This window comes from Anabrus simplex, chromosome 10 (genome assembly GCF_040414725.1).
Source record: "Anabrus simplex isolate iqAnaSimp1 chromosome 10, ASM4041472v1, whole genome shotgun sequence".
NCBI lineage: Eukaryota > Metazoa > Arthropoda > Insecta > Orthoptera > Tettigoniidae > Anabrus > Anabrus simplex.
In genome coordinates, this window is record NC_090274.1 from 81,745,900 (window position 1) to 81,764,010 (window position 18,111).

An 18,111-nucleotide genomic window follows, 5' to 3' on the forward strand; every position below is an offset into this window, starting at 1 on the left:
GTATACACACAGTCCCCCACTCGGTACTACACGGCAGTACAGGGACTGTACTCCACTCAGTACTACACGGCAGTATACACACAGTCCCCCACTCGGTACTACACGGCGGTACAGGTACTATACTCCACTCAATACTACACTGCACTATACACACCGTACTCCACTCGGGACTACTCGGCAGTACAGGTACTGTACTCCACTCAATACTACACGGCAGTATACACACAGTCCCCCACTCGGTATTACACGGCAGTACAGGCACTGTACTGTACTCAGTACTACACGGCATGACAGGTACTGTACTCCACTCAGCACTACACTGCACTATACACACGGTACTCCACTCGGTACTACACGGCAGTACAGGCACTGTACTCCACTCAGCACTACACTGCACTATACACACAGTATTCCACTCAGTACTACACGGCAGTATACACACAGTCCCCCACTCGGTACTACACGGCAGTACAGGCACTGTACTCAACTCAGTACTACACGGCAGTATACACACAGTCCCCCACTCGGTACTACACGGCAGTACGAGCACTGTACTCCACTCAGTATTACACGGCAGTACAGGCACTGTACTCCACTCGGTACTACACGGCACTATACACACAGTACTCCACTCAGTACTACACGGCAGTACAGGCACAGTACTCCACTCACTACTACACGGCAGTACAGGCACTGTACTCCACTCGGTACTACACGGCAGTACAGGCACTGTACTCCACTCAGTACTACACGGCAGTACAGGTACTGTACTCCACTCAGTACTACACGGCAGTATGCACACAGTACTCCACTCGGTACTACACGGCAGTACAGGCACTGTACTCCAATCGGTACTACACGGCAGTACAGGCACTGTACTCCACTCGGTAATCCACGGCAGTATGCACACAGTACTCCACTCGGTTCAACACGGCAGTACATGCACTGTACTCCACTCGGGACTACACGGCAGTACAGGCACTGTACTCCACTCGGTACTACACGGCACTATACAAAAAGTACTCCACTCAGTACTACACGGCAGTACAGGCACTCTACTCCACTCGGGACTACACGACAGTACAGGCACTGTACTCCACTCAGTACTACAGGGCAGTACAGGCACTGTACTCCACTCAGTACTACACGGCAGTACACCCACTGTACTCCACTCGGTACTACACGGCACTATACACACAGTACTCCACTCAGTACTACACGGCAGTACAGGCACAGTACTCCACTCACTACTACACGGCAGTACAGGCACTGTACTCCACTCGGGACTACACGGCAGTACAAGCATTCTACTCCACTCAGTACTACACGGCAGTACAGGCACTGTACTCCACTCGGTACTACACGGCACTATACACACAGTAATCCACTCGGTACTACACGGCAGTACAGGTAATGTACTCCACTCAGTACTACACGGCAGTATGCACACAGTACTCCAATCGGTACTACACGGCACTATACACACACTACTCCACGCGGTACTACACGGCAATACAGGCACTGTACTCCACTCGGTACTTCACTGCACTATACACACAGTACTCCACTCGGTACTACAAGGCAGTACATGCACTGTACTCCACTCGGTACTACACCGCACTATACACACAGTACTCCACTCGGTAATACACGGCAGTACATGCACTGTACTAAACTCGGTACTACACGGCACTATACACACAGTACTCCACTCGGTACTACACGGCAGTACAGGCACTGTACTCCACTCAGTACTACACGGCAGTATGCACACAGTACTCCACTCGGTACTACACGGCACTATACACACAGTACTCCACTCGGTACTACATGGCAGTACAGGCACTGTACTCCACTCGGTACTACACGGCAGTATACACACAGTACTCCAATCGGGACAACATGGCAGTACAGGCACTGTACTCCACTCAGTACTACACGGCAGTATGCACACAAACCCCCACTCGGTACTACACGGCACTATACACACTGTACTCCACTCAGTACTACACAGCAGTATACACACAGTACTCCACTCAGTACTACACGGCAGTATGCTCACAAACCCCCACTCGGTACTACACGGCAGTACAGGCACTGTACTCCACTCAGTACTACACTGCACTATACACACTGTACTCCACTCAGTACTACACGGCAGTATGCACACAAAACCCCACTCGGTACTACATGGCAGTACAGGCACTGTACTCCACTCAGTACTACACTGCACTATAGACACAGTACTCCACTCAGTACTACACTGCACTATGCACATTTTACTCCACTCGGGACTACTCGGCAGTACAGGGACTGTACTCCACTCAGTACTACACGGCAGTATGCACACAGCACTCCACTCGGGACTACACGGCAGTACAGGCACTGTACTCCACTCAGTACTACACGGCAGTATACACACAGTCCCCCACTCGGTACTACACGGCAGTACAGGCACTGTACTATACTCAGTACTACACGGCAGTACAGGTACTGTACTCCACTCAGCACTACACTGCACTATACACACAGTAATCCACTCGGTACTACACGGCAGTACAGGCACTGTACTCGACTCAGCACTACACTGCACTATACACACTGTACTCCACTCAGTACTACACGGCAGTATACACACAGTCCCCCACTCTGTACTACACGGCAGTACAGGCACTGTACTCCACTCAGAAGTACACGGCAGAATACACACAGTCCCCCAATCGGTACTACACGGCAGCACAGGCACTGTACTCCACTCAGTACTACACGGCAGTATACATAGAGTCCCCCACTCGGTACTACACGGCAGTACAGGTACTGTACTCACTCAGTACTACACGGCAGTATGCACACAGTACTCCACTCGGTACTACACGGCAGTACAGGCACTGTACTATACTCAGTACTACACGGCAGTATACACACAGTCACCCACTGGGTACTACACGGCAGTACAGGCACTGTACCTCACTCAGTGCTACACGGCTGTACAGGCACTGTACTCCACTCAGTACTACACGGCACTATACACACTGTACTCCACTCGGTACTACACGGCAGTACAGGCACTGTACTCCACTCAGTACTACACGGCAGTACAGGCACTGTACACCACTCGGTACTACACGGCACTATACACACTGTACTCCACTCGGTACTACACGGCAGTACAGGCACTGTACTCCACTCAGTACTACACGGCAATATACACACTGTACTCCACTCGGTACTAGACGGCACTATACGCACTGTACTCCACTCGGTACTACACGGCAGTACAGGCACTGCACTCCACTCAGTACTACACTGCAATACACACACTGTATTCCACTCTGTACTAGATTGCACTATACGCACTGTACTCCACTCGGTACTACACGGCAGTACAGGAACTGTACCAAACTCGGTACTACACGGCAGTATGCACACAGTACTCCACTCGGTACTACACGGCACTATACACACAGTACTCCACTCGGTACTACACGGCAGTACAGGCACTGTACTCCAAGCAGTACTACACGGCAGTACAGGCACTGTACTCCACTCGGTACTACACGGCACTATACACACAGTACTCCACTCGGTACTACACGGCAGTACAGGTACTGTACTCCACTCAGTACTACACGGCAGCATGCACACAGTACTCCACTCGGTACTACACGGCACTATACACACAGTACTCCACTCGGTACTACACGGCAATACAGGCACTCTACTCCACTCGGTACTACACGGCACTATACACACAGTACTGCACTCGGTACTACACGGCAGTACAGGCACTGTACTCCACTCGGTACTACACTGCACTATACACACAGTACTCCATTCGGGACTACACGGCAGTACAGGCACTGTACTCCACTCAGTACTACACGGTAGTATACACACAGTCCCCCACTCGGTACTACACGGCAGTACAAGCACTGTACTATACTCAATACTACACGGCAGTACAGGTACTGTACTCCACTCAGCACTACACTGCACTATACACACAGTACTCCACTCGGTACTACACGGCAGTACAGGCACTGTACTCCACTCAGCAATACACTGCACTATACACACAGTACTCCACTCAGTACTACACGGCAGTATACACACAGTCCCCCACTCGGTACTACACGGCAGTACTGGCACTGTACTCAACTCAGTACTACACGGCAGTATGCACACAGTACTCCACTCGGTACTACACGGCACTATACACACAGTACTCCAATCGGGACTACATGGCAGTACAGGCACTGTACTCCACTCAGTACTACACGGCAGTATGCACACAGTCCCCCACTCGGTACTACACGGCAGTACAGGCACTGTACTATACTCAGTACTACACGGCAGTACAGGTACTGTACTCCACTCAGCACTACACTGCACTATACACACAGTACTACACTCGGTACTAAACGGCAGTACAGGCACTGTACTCCACTCAGCACTACACTGCACTATACACACAGTACTCCACTCAGTACTACACGGCAGTATACACTTAGTCCCCCACTCGGTACTACACGGCAACACAGGCACTGTACTCCACTCAGTACTACACGCCAGTACAGGCACTGTACTCCACTCAGTACTACACGGCAGTATAGGCACTGTACTGCACTCGGTACTACACGGCACTATACACACAGTACTCCACTCGGTACTACACGGCAGTACAGGTACTGAACTCCACTCAGTACTACACGGCAGTAGAGTCACTGTACTCCACTCAGTACTACACGGCACTATACACACTGTACTCCACTCGGTACTACACGGCAGTACAGGCACTGTACTCCACTCAGTACTACACGGCACTATACACACTGTACTCCACTCGGTACTAGACGGCACTATACACACTGTACTCCACTCGGTACTACACGCAGTGCAGTCACTGTACTCCACTCGGTACTACACGCAGTACAGGCACTGTACTCCACTCGGTACTACACGGCACTATACACACAGTACTCCACTCGGTACTACACGGCAGTACAGGCATGGTACTCCACTCGGTACCACAGGGCACTATACACACAGTACACCACTCGGTACTACACGGCAGTACAGGCACTGTACTCCACCCAGTACTACACGGCAGTACAGGCACTGTACTCCACTCAGTACTAGACGGCAGCATGCACACAGTACTCCAATCGGTACTACACGGCAGTACAGGCACTGTACTCCACTCAGTACTACACGGTACTATACACACAGTACTCCACTCAGTACTACACTGCACTATACACACAGTACTCCAATCGGGACTACACGGCAGTACAGGCACTGTACTCCACTCGGTACTACACGGCAGTACAGGCACTGTACTCCACTCAGTACTACACGGCAGTATGCACACAGTACTATACACGGGACTACACGGCAGTACAGGCACTGTACTCCACACGGTACTACACGGCAGTACATGCTCTGTACTCCACTCAGTACTACACTGCACTATACACAGAGTACTCCACTCGGCACTACACGGCAGTACAGTCACTGTACTTCACTCAGTACTACACGGCAGTACAAGCAATGTACTCCACTCGGTACTACACGGCAGTACAGGCACTGTACTCCACTCGGTACTACACGGCAGAACAAGCACTGTACACCACTCGGGACTACACGGCACTATACACACAGTACTCCACTCGGTACTACACGGCAGTACAGGCACAGTACTCCACTCGGTACTACACGGCACTATACACACAGTACTCCACTCGGTACTACACGGCAGTACAGGCATTGTACTCCACTCGGGACTACACGGCAGTACAGGCACTGTACTCCACTCAGTACTAGACGGCAGTACAGGCACTGTACTCCACTCGGTACTACACGGCACTATACATACAGTACTCCACTCGGTACTACACGGCAGTACAGGCACTGTACTCCACTCAGTACTACACGGCAGTATGCACACAGTACTCCACTCACTACTACACGGCTGTACAGGCACTGTACTACACTCGGGACTACACGGCAGTACAGGCACTGTACCCCACTCACTACTACACGGCATTACAGGCACTGTACTCCACTCAGTACTACACGGCAGTATACACACAGTCCCCCACTCGGTACTACACGGCAGTACAGGCACTGTACTCCACTCGGTACTACACGCCACTATACACACAGTACTCCACTCAGTACTACACGGCAGTACAGGCACAGTACTCCACTCACTACTACACGGCAGTACAGGCACTGTACTCCACTCGGGACTACACGGCAGTACAGGCACTGTACTCCACTCAGTACTACACGGCAGTACAGGCACTGTACTCCACTCGGTACTACACGGCACTATACACACAGTACTCCACTGGGTCCTACACGGCAGTACGGGTACTGTACTCCACTCAGTACTACCCGGCAGTATGCACACAGTACTCCACTCGGTACTACACGGCAGTACAGGCACTGTACTCCAATCGGTACTACACGGCAGTACAGGCACTGTACTCCACTCGCTAATCCACGGCAGTATGCACACAGTACTCCACACGGTACTACACGGCAGTACATGCACTGTACTCCACTCGGGACTACACGGCAGTACAGGCACTGTACTCCACTCGGTACTACACGGCACTATACAAAAAGTACTCCAACCAGTACTACACGGCAGTACAGGCACTCTACTCCACTCGGGACTACACGACGGTACAGGCACTGTACTCCACTCAGTGCTACAGGGCAGTACAGGCATTTTACTCCACTCAGTACTACACGGCAGTACACCCACTGTACTCCACTCGGTACTACACGGCAGTACAAGCATTCTACTCCACTCACTACTACACGGCAGTACAGGCACTGTACTCCACTCGGTACTACACGGCACTATACACACAGTACTCCACTCGGTACTACACGGCAGTACAGGCACTGTACTCCACTCAGTACTACACGGCAGTACAGGCACTGTACTCCACTCGGTACTACACGGCACTATACACACAGTACTCCACTGGGTCCTACACGGCAGTACGGGTACTGTACTCCACTCAGTACTACACGGCAGTATGCACACAGTACTCCACTCGGTACTACACGGCAGTATAGGCACTGTACTCCAATCGGTACTACACGGCAGTACAGGCACTGTACTCCACTCGCTAATCCACGGCAGTATGCACACAGTACTCCACACGGTACTACACGGCAGTACATGCACTGTACTCCACTCGGGACTACACGGCAGTACAGGCACTGTACTCCACTCGGTACTACACGGCACTATACAAAAAGTACTCCACTCAGTACTACACGGCAGTACAGGCACTCTACTCCACTCGGGACTACACGACGGTACAGGCACTGTACTCCACTCAGTGCTACAGGGCAGTACAGGCACTTTACTCCACTCAGTACTACACGGCAGTACACCCACTGTACTCCACTCGGTACTACACGGCAGTACAAGCATTCTACTCCACTCACTACTACACGGCAGTACAGGCACTGTACTCCACTCGGTACTACACGGCACTATACACACAGTACTCCACTCGGTACTACACGGCAATACAGGCACAGTACTCCACTCGGTACTTCACGGCACTATACACACAGTACTCCACTCGGTACTACAAGGCAGTACATGCACTGTACTCCACTCGGTACTACACCGCACTATACACACAGTACTCCACTCGGTAATACACGGCAGTACATGCACTGTACTAAACTCGGTAATACTGCCGGTACTACTACGAGTGCCGTAGTACTACGGCAGTACAGGCACTGTACTCCGCTCAGTACTACACGGTAGTATACACACAGTCGCCCACTCGGTACTACACGGCAGTACAGGCACTGTACTGTACTCAATACTACACGGCAGTACAGGTACAGTACTCCACTCAACACTACACTGCACTATACACACAGTACTCCACTCGGTACTACACGGCAGTACAGGCACTGTAGTCCACTCAGCACTACACTGCACTATACACACAGTACTCCCCTCAGTACTACACGGCAGTATGCACACAGTACTCCACTCGGTACTACACGGCAGTACATGCACTGTACTCCACTCGGTACTACACTGCACTATACACACAGTACTCCACTCGGTACTACACGGCAGTACAGGCACTGTACTCCACTCAGCACTACACTGCACTATACACACAGTACTCCCCTCAGTACTACACGGCAGTATGCACACAGTACTCCACTCGGTACTACACGGCAGTACAGGCACTGTACTCCACTCGGTACTACTCGGCACTATACACACTGTACTCCACTCGGTACTACATGGCAGTACAGGCACTGTACTCCACTCAGTACTACACGGCACTATACACACTGTACTCCACTCGGTACTAGACGGCACTATACACACTGTACTCCACTCGGTACTACACGGCAGTACAGGCACTGTACTCCACTCGGTACTACACGGCACTATTCACACTGTACTCCACTCGGTACTACACGCAGTACAGGCACTGTAATCCACTCAGTACTACACTGCACTATACACACAGTATTCCACTCGGCACTACACGGCAGTACAGGCACTGTACCCCACTCAGTACTACACGGCAGTATAAGCAATGTACTCCACTCGCTACTACACGGCAGTACAGGCACTGTACTCCAATCAGAACTACACGGTTGTACAGGCACTGTACTCCATTCGGGACTACACGGCAGTACAGGCACTGTACTCCACTCAGTACTACACTTCAGTACAGGCACTGTACTCCACTCGGTACTACACGGCACTATACACACAGTACTCCACTCGGTACTACACGGCAGTACAGGCACTGTACTCCACTCGGTACTACACGGCACTATACACACAGTACTCCACTCAGTACTACAGGGCAGTACAGGCACTGTACTCCACTCGGTACTACACGGCACTATACACACAGTACTCCACTCGGTACTACACGGCAGTACAGGTACTGTACTCCACTCAGTACTACACGGCAGCATGCACACAGTACTCCACTCGGTACTACACGGCACTGTACACACAGTACTCCACTCTTTGCTACACGGCAATACAGGCACTGTACTCCACTCGGTACTACACGGCACTATACACACAGTAGTCCACTCGGTACTACACGGCAGTACATGCACTGTACTCCACACGGTACTACACCGCACTATACACACAGTACTCCACTCGGTACTACACGGCAGTACATGCACCGTACTCCACTCGGTACTACACGGCACTATACACAGAGTACTCCACTCGGTACTACACGGCAGTACAGGCACTGTACTCCACTCAGTACTACACGGCATTATGCACACAGTACTCCACTCGGTACTACACGGCACTATACACACAGTATTCCACTCGGTACTACACGGCAATACAGGCACTGTACTCCACTCGGTACTACACGGCAGTTTACACACAGTCCCCCACTCGGTACTATACGGCAGAACAGGCACTGTACTCCACCCAGTACTACACGGCAGTAGAGGCACTGTACTCCACTCAGTACTACACGGCAGTACAGGTACTGTACACCACTCAGTACTACTCTGCACTATACACACAGTACTCCACTCGGGACTACACGGCAGTACAGGCACTGTACTCCACTTAGTACTACACGGCAGTACAATCAATGTACTCCACTCGGTACTACACGGCACTATACACACAGTACTCCACTCGGGACTACACGGCAGTACACGCACTGTACTCCACTCCGGACTACACGGCAGTTTAGGCACTGTACTCCACTCAGTACTACACGGCAGTACAGGCACTGTACTCCACTCGGTACTACACGGCACTATACACACTGTACTCCATTCGGGACTACACGGCAGTACAGGCACTGTACTCCACTCAGCACTACACGGCAGTACAGGCACTGTACTCCACTCGGTACTACACGGCACTATACACACAGTACTCCACTCAGTACTACACGGCAGTACAGGCACTGTACTCCTTTCGGTACTACACGGCACTATACACAATGTACTCCATTCGGGACTACACGGCAGTAAAGGCACTGTACTCCACTCAGTACTACACGGCAGTACAGGCACTGTACTCCACTCGGGACTACACGGCAGTACAGGCACTGTACTCCAATCAGTACTACACGGCAGTACAGGCAATGTACTCCACTCAGTACTACACGGCAGTACAGGCACTGAACTCCACTCAGTACTACACGGCAGTACAGGCACTGTACTCCACTCAGTACTACACGGCAGTACAGGCACTGTACTCCACTCAGTACTACACGGCAGTACAGGCGCTGTACTCCAATCAGTACTACACGGCAGTACAGGCAATGTACTCCACTCAGTACTACACGGCAGTACAGGCACTGTACTCCACTCAGTACTACACGCCAGTACAGGCACTGTACTCCACTCAGTACTACACGGCAGTATAGGCACTGTACTCCACTCGGTACTACACGGAACTATACACACAGTACTCCACTCGGTACTACACGGCAGTACAGGTAGTGTACTCCACTCAGTACTACACGGCAGTATGCACACAGAACTCCACTCGGTACTACACGGCACTATACACACAGTACACCACTGGGTACTACACGGCAATACAGGCACTGTACTCCACTCGGTACTACACGGCACTATACACACAGTACTCCACTCAGTAGTACACTGCACTATACATACTGAACTCCACTCGGGAATACTCCGCAGTACAGGGACTGTACTCCAATCTGTACTACACGGCAGGATGCACACAGTACTCCACTCGAGACTACACGGCAGTACAGGCACTGTATTCCACTCAGTACTACACGGCAGTATACACACAGTCCCCACTCCGTACTACACGGCAGTACAGGGACTGTACTCCACTCAGTACTACACGGCAGTATACACACAGTCCCCCACTCGGTACTACACGGCGGTACAGGTACTATACTCCACTCAATACTACACTGCACTATACACACCGTACTTCACTCGGGACTACTCGGCAGTACAGGTACTGTACTCCACTCAATACTACACGGCAGTATACAGACAGTCCCCCACTCGGTACTACACGGCAGTACAGGCACTGTACTGTACTCAGTACTACACGGCATGACAGGTACTGTACTCCACTCAGCACTACACTGCACTATACACACGGTACTCCACTCGGTACTACACGGCAGTACAGGCACTGTACTCCACTCAGCACTACACTGCACTATACACACAGTATTCCACTCAGTACTACACGGCAGTATACACACAGTCCACCACTCGGTACTACACGGCAGTACAGGCACTGTACTCCACTCAGTACTACACGGCAGTATACACACAGTCCCCCACTCGGTACTACACGGCAGTACAAGCACTGTACTCCACTCAGTATTACACGGCAGTACAGGCACTGTACTCCACTCGGTACTACACGGCACTATACACACAGTACTCCACTCAGTACTACACGGCAGTACAGGCACAGTACTCCACTCACTACTACACGGCAGTACAGGCACTGTACTCCACTCGGGACTACACGGCAGTACAGGCACTGTACTCCACTCAGTACTACACGGCAGTACAGGTACTGTACTCCACTCAGTACTACACGGCAGTATGCACACAGTACTCCACTCGGTACTACACGGCAGTAGGGGCACTGTACTCCAATCGGTACTACACGGCAGTACAGGCACTGTACTCCACTCGATAATCCACGGCAGTATGCACACAGTACTCCACTCGGTACTACACGGCAGTACATGCACTGTACTCCACTCGGGACTACACGGCAGTACAGGCACTGTACTCCACTCGGTACTACACGGCACTATACAAAAAGTACTCCACTCAGTACTACACGGCACTATACACACAGTATTCCACTCGGTACTACACGGCAGTACAGGCACTGTACTCCACTCGGTACTACACGGCAGTACAGGCACTGTACTCCACTCGATAATCCACGGCAGTATGCACACAGTACTCCACTCGGTACTACACGGCAGTACATGCACTGTACTCCACTCGGTACTACACGGCAGTAGGGGCACTGTACTCCAATCGGTACTACACGGCAGTACAGGCACTGTACTCCACTCGATAATCCACGGCAGTATGCACACAGTACTCCACTCGGTACTACACGGCAGTACATGCACTGTACTCCACTCGGGACTACACGGCAGTACAGGCACTGTACTCCACTCAGTACTACACGGCATTATGCACACAGTACTCCACTCGGTACTACACGGCACTATACACACAGTATTCCACTCGGTACTACACGGCAGTACAGGCACTGTACTCCACTCGGTACTACACGGCAGTTTACACACAGTCCCCCACTCGGTACTATACGGCAGAACAGGCACTGTACTCCACGCAGTACTACACGGCAGTAGAGGCAAGGTACTCCACTCAGTACTACACGGCAGTACAGGTACTGTACACCACTCAGTACTACTCTGCACTATACACACAGTACTCCACTCGGGACTACACGGCAGTAAAGGCACTGTACTCCACTTAGTACTACACGGCAGTACAAGGCACTGTACTCCACTCGGTACTACACGGCACTATACACACAGTACTCCATTCGGGACTACACGGCAGTACAGGCACTGTAGTCCACTCAGCACTACACGGCAGTACAGGCACTGTACTCCACTCGGTACTACACGGCACTATACACACAGTACTCCACTCAGTACTACACGGCAGTACAGGCACTGTACTCCTTTCGGTACTACACGGCACTATACACACAGTACTCCATTCGGGACTACACGGCAGTAAAGGCACTGTACTCCACTCAGTACTACACGGCAGTACAGGCACTGTACTCCACTCGGGACTACACGGCAGTACAGGCACTGTACTCCACTCAGTACTACATGGCAGTACAGGCCCTGTACTCCACTCAGTACTACACCGCAGTACAGGCACTGTACTCCACTGGGTACTACACGGCACTATACACACAGTACTCCACTCGGGACTACACGGCAGTACAGGCACTGTACTCCACTCAGTACTACACGGCAGTACAGGCACAGTACTCCACTCAGTACTACACGGCAGTACAGGCACTGTACTCCACTCAGTACTACACGGCAGTACAGGCACTGTACTCCAATCAGTACTACACGGCAGTACAGGCAATGTACTCCACTCAGTGCTACACGGCAGTACAGGCACTGTACTCCACTCAGTACTACACGCCAGTACAGGCACTGTACTCCACTCGGTACTACACGGCACTATACAGACAGTACTCCACTCAGTACTACACGGCAGTACAGGCACTGTACTCCACTCGGGACTCCACGGCAGTACAGGTAGTGTACTCCACTCAGTACTACACGGCAGTACAGGCACTGTACCCCACTCCGTACTACACGGCAGTACACCGAATGTACTTCACCCGGTACTACACGGCACTATACACACAGTACTCCAGTCAGTACTACACGGCATTACAGGCACAGTACTCCACTCACTACTACACGGCAGTACATGCACTGTACTCCACTCGGGACTACACGGCAGTACAGGCACTGTACTCCACTCAGTACTACACGGCAGTATAGGCACTTTACTCCACTCGGTACTACACGGCACTATACACACAGTACTCCACTCGGTACTACACGGCAGTACAGGTACTGTACTCCACTCAGTACCACACGGCAGTATGCACACAGAACTCCACTCGGTACTACACGGCACTATACACACAGTACACCACTCGGTACTACACGGCAATACAGGCACTGTACTCCACTCGGTACTACACGGCACTATACACACAGTACTCCACTCGGTACTACACGGTACTATGCACACAGTACACCACTCGGTACTACACGGCAGTACAGGCACTGTACTCCACTCGGTACTACACGGCAGTATACACACAGTACTCCACTCGAGACTACACGGCAGTACAGGCACTGTACTCCACTCAGTACTACACGGCAGTATACACACAGTCCCCCACTCGGTACTACACGGCAGCACAGGGACTGTACTCCACTCAGTACTACACGGCAGTATACACACAGTCCCCCACTCGGTACCACACGGCGGTACAGGTACTATACTCCACTCAGCACTACACTGCACTATACACACCGTACTCCACTCGGGACTACTCGGCAGTACAGGTACTGTACTCCACTCAATACTACACGGCAGTATACACACAGTCTCCCACTCGGTACTACACGGCAGTACAGGCACTGTACTGTACTCAGTACTACACGGCATGACAGGTACTGTACTCCACTCAGCACTACACTGCACTATACACACGGTACTCCATTAGGTACTACACGGCAGTACAGGCACTGTACTCCACTCAGCAATACACTGCACTATACACACAGTATTCCACTCAGTACTACACGGCAATATACACACCGTCCCCCACTCGGTACTACACGGCAGTACAGGCACTGTACTCCACTCAGTACTACACGGCAGTATACACACAGTCCCCCACTCGGTACTACACGGCAGTACAAGCACTGTACTCCACTCAGTATTACACAGCAGTATACACACAGTCCCCCACTCAGTACTACACGGCAGTACAGGTACTGAACTCCACTCAGTACTACACGGCAGTATGAACACTGTAATCCACTCGGTACTACACGGCAGTACAGGCACTGTACTATACTCAGTACTACACGGCAGTATACACAGAGTCCCCCACTCTGTACTACACGGCAGTACAAAAACTGTACCCCACTCAGTACTACACGGCACTAGAGTCACTGTACTCCACTCAGTACTACACGGCACTATACACACTGTACTCCACTCGGTACTACACGGCAGTACAGGCACTGTACTCCACTCAGTACTGCACGGCACTATACACACTATACTCCACTCGGTACTAGACGGTACTATACACACTGTACTCCACTCGGTACTACACGCAGTGCAGTCACTGTACTCCACTCGGTACTACACGCAGTACAGGCACTGTACTCCACTCGGTACTACACGGCACTATACACACAGTACTCCACTCGGTACTACACGGCAGTACAGGCATGGTACTCCACTCGGTACCACACGGCACTATACACACAGTACACCACTCGGTACTACACGGCAGTACAATCACTGTACTCCACCCAGTACTACACGGCAGTACAGGCACTGTACTCCACTCAGTACTAGACGGCAGCATGCACACAGTACTCCAATCGGTACTACACGGCGGTACAGGCACTGTACTCCACTCAGTACTACACGGTACTATACACACAGTACTCCACTCAGTACTACACTGCACTATACACACAGTACTCCACTCGGGACTACACGGCAGTACAGGCAATGTACTCCACTCGGTACTACACGGCAGTACAGGCACTGTACTCCACTCAGTACTACACGGCAGTATGCACACAGTACTCCACACGGGACTACACGGCAGTACAGGCACTGTACTCCACACGGTACTACACGGCAGTACATGCACTGTACTCCACTCAGTAATACACTGCACTATACACACAGTACTCCACTCGGCACTACACGGCAGTACAGGCATTGTACTTCACTCAGTACTACACGGCAGTACAAGCACTGTACTCCACTCGGTACTACACGGCAGTCCAAGCACTGTACTCCAATCAGTACTACACGGCAGAACAAGCACTGTACTCCACTCGGGACTACACGGCAGTACAGGCACTGTACTCCACTCAGTACTACACGGCAGTACAGGCACAGTACTCCACTCGGTACTACACGGCACTATACACACAGTACTCCACTCAGTACTACACGGCAGTACAGGCATTGTACTCCACTCGGGACTACACGGCAGTACAGGCACTGTGCTCCACTCAGTACTAGACGGCAGTACAGGCACTGTACTCCACTCGGTACTACACGGCACTATACATACAGTATTCCACTCAGTACTACACGGCAGTACAGGCACTGTACTCCACTCGGGACTACACGGCAGTACAGGCACTGTACCCCACTCAGTACTACACGGCAGTACAGGCACTGTACTCCACGCACTACTACACGGCAGTACAGGCACTGTACTCCACTCGGGACTACACGGCAGTACAGGCACTGTACCCCACTCACTACTACACGGCAGTACAGGCACTGTACTCCACTCAGTACTACACGGCAGTATACACACAGTCCCCCACTCGGTACTACACGGCGGTACAGGCACTGTACTCCACTCGGTACTACACGGCACTATACCCACAGTACTCCACTCAGTACTACACGGGAGTACAGGCACAGTACTCCACTCACTACTACACGGCAGTACAGGCACTGTACTCCACTCGGGACTACACGGCAGTACAGGCACTGTACTCCACTCAGTACTACACGGCAGTACAGGCACTGTACTCCACTCGGTACTACACGGCACTATACACACAGTACTCCAATGGGTACTACACGGCAGTACAGGTACTGTACTCCACTCAGTACTACACGGCAGTATGCAGACAGTACTCCACTCGGTACTACACGGCAGTACAGGCACTGTACTCCAATCGGTACTACACGGCAGTACAGGCACTGTACTATACTCAGTACTACACGGCAGTACAGGTACTGTACTCCATTCAGCACTACACTGCACTATACACACAGTAATCCACTCGGTAATACACGGCAGTACAGGCACTGTACTCGACTCAGCACTACACTGCACTATACACACTGTACTCCACTCAGTACTACACGGCAGTATACACACAGTCCCCCACTCTGTACTACACGGCAGTACAGGCACTGTACTCCACTCAGTAGTACACGGCAGAATACACACAGTCCCACACTCGGTACTACACGGCAGCACAGGCACTGTACTCCACTCAGTACTACACGGCAGTATACATAGAGTCCCCCACTCGGTACTACACGGCAGTACAGGTACTGTACTCACTCAGTACTACACGGCAGTATGCACACAGTACTCCACTCGGTACTACACGGCAGTACAGGCACTGTACTATACTCAGTACTACACGGCAGTATACACACAGTCACCCACTCGGTACTACACGGCAGTACAGGCACTGTACCTCACTCAGTGCTACACGGCTGTACAGGCACTGTACTCCACTCAGTACTACACGGCACTATACACACTGTACTCCACTCGGTACTACACGGCACTATACACACAGTACTCCACTCGGTACTACACGGCAGTAGAGGTACTGTACTCCACTCAGTACTACACGGCAACATGCACACAGTACTCCACTCGGTACTACACGGCACTATACACACAGTACTCCACTCGGTACTACACGGCAATACAGGCACTGTACTCCACTCAGTACTACACGGCAGTATGCACACAGTACTCCACTCGGGACTACACGGCAGTACAGGCACTGTACTCCACTCGGTACTACACGGCAGTACATGCACTCTACTCCACTCGGTACTACACCGCACTATACACACAGTGCTCCACTCGGTAATACACGACTGTACATGCATTGTACTCCACTCGGTACTACACGGCACTATACGCACAGTCCTCCACTCGGTACTACACGGCAGTACAGGCACTGTACTCCACTCAGTACTACACGGCAGTATGCACACAGTACTCCACTCGGTACTACACGGCACTATACACACAGTACTCAACTCGGTACTACACGGCAGTACAGGCACTGTACTCCACTCGGTACTACACGGCAGTACACACAGAGTACTCCACTCGGGACTACATGGCAGTACAGGCACTGTACTCCACTCAGTACTACACGGCAGTATGCACACAGTCCCCCACTCGGTACTACACGGCACTAAACACACTGTACTCCACTCAGTACTACACGGCAGTACAGGCACTGTACTCCACTCGGTACTACACTGCACTATACACACAGTACTCCATTCGGGACTACACGGCAGTACAGGCACTGTACTCCACTCAGCACTCCACTGAACTATACACACAGTACTCCACTCAGTACTACACTGCAGTATACACACAGTCCCCCACTCGGTACTACACGACAGTACAGGCACTGTACTCCACTCAGTACTACACGGCAGTATACACTTAGTCCC